At 44.3% G+C, this 1,304-nt stretch overlaps 1 protein-coding gene across 1 annotated transcript in view; it reads right to left on the minus strand.

Moving 5' to 3' along the window:
• Window positions 1-1,298, minus strand: part of AGER (advanced glycosylation end product-specific receptor) — an 11,093-nt gene extending 9,795 nt beyond the window's left edge. The window contains exon 1 of the mRNA XM_011969428.1: window positions 85-1,298. The gene's annotated coding sequence lies outside the window, so the exon portion shown is untranslated. The remainder of the gene's footprint in view (window positions 1-84) is intronic.
• Between the last annotated feature and the right edge of the window lie 6 nt (window positions 1,299-1,304).

The raw sequence follows: 1,304 nt of genomic DNA on the forward strand, positions 1-1,304 counted from the left end.
AATAGGGTTCAGGCCAGACTGTTGTTTGCAAGGGTGCAATTGGGACTGCATCGTGAAGGCAAGGCTAGGGGACAGGAGAGAAACCTGTTTGGAGCGTCGTGAAAGAAAATATATTTTTTTTTTTTCTGGGGTTTCTCATGTTTTTTGAAAAAAATTCTCAACTAAACCCAGGAAAAAAAGAAACTTCTTTATTTAAAACTGCATTTTGTTTTTTTTCTGTGAAACTACACAAGTTTACAAGTGAGGAGAGAACTGCCCCCAGCCCATGCCTCCCACCCCCCCACCCATCACACTTCCAATGTGTCCCCAGTCCTGCCCAGATCTTTAATGGGAGGGGTTCCCCACTCTGACAGTCTTGCAAAATCCTGAGAATGTCTGAGGGGATCAGATGGTAGGGTTTAGGGCTGAGGATGGGACAGTGTTGATTTTACTTTTCCCCCACACCTGGCTTTTTGCAACCTCCTCCCTCTCCCTACCACTTGATTTTGGTGTGACAAAAAGATACCTCATTTCTGGGGAAATTGAGGAAGATACATATACAAGCACCCCAACCCATATTTAACATATTTGGCAATAACTCCCTTCCCATTCTTCCCCCTCCAATTTTCAAATAGTAGTTTTTTAAAAAATTAAAGACATGTCACTCACAGGGGAAGATGGCATCTTCGATTTCCTCAAAATTACTGAGTCCAGCCCTGCCCAAGGTTTGTGGGAAGAAGGGGCATGAGAGGCCAGCAGGGCAAGCCCTTCACTGCCTCCACACCAAATGCGGCAGAAACTGCCTGCATGAGCAAAGAACACGTAAGTGATTTTAGGGGGCAAAGCTTGGTGCCCTGTAAAATTTACTTCCTGATGGACAGGCCTGGAGCCAGGAGGGCCTCTTCACCAGTTCTGTTTGTCCCCCCTTTCTCTTACCAGGACCCCTTTGGCTATCACCCCTAATATGGGAAAGTAAGAAATTTAAAAAAAAAAAAGACAAGAAATCAACATATTTATAAAAAAAAAAGCTGCTTCCCCAAACTAAATTAAAAATTAAGAACCACCACCACCACCAAAAACAACAACAACGACAAAAAAAACAGATGGATCCCAGGGTTTCTTTTTCTTTCTTTAAAAAAAAAAAAAAGTTCAACCCCAAAGCCCAGTCAATAATTCCCTAAAGTAGCAGAAACTCCCTCCGAGGTAGATATCTGAGTCAGACACTCTCGTCCACCGAGCGATTCTATTGGTTTAAGATGAGCTGCATATGAGGTAAGTAAGCCGTCTGGAGGGGCGGGCGTGGGGATGCATGGGGGCGTGGCCCA

This window comes from Mandrillus leucophaeus, unplaced genomic scaffold (assembly GCF_000951045.1).
Source record: "Mandrillus leucophaeus isolate KB7577 unplaced genomic scaffold, Mleu.le_1.0 Scaffold890, whole genome shotgun sequence".
Taxonomy (NCBI): domain Eukaryota; kingdom Metazoa; phylum Chordata; class Mammalia; order Primates; family Cercopithecidae; genus Mandrillus; species Mandrillus leucophaeus.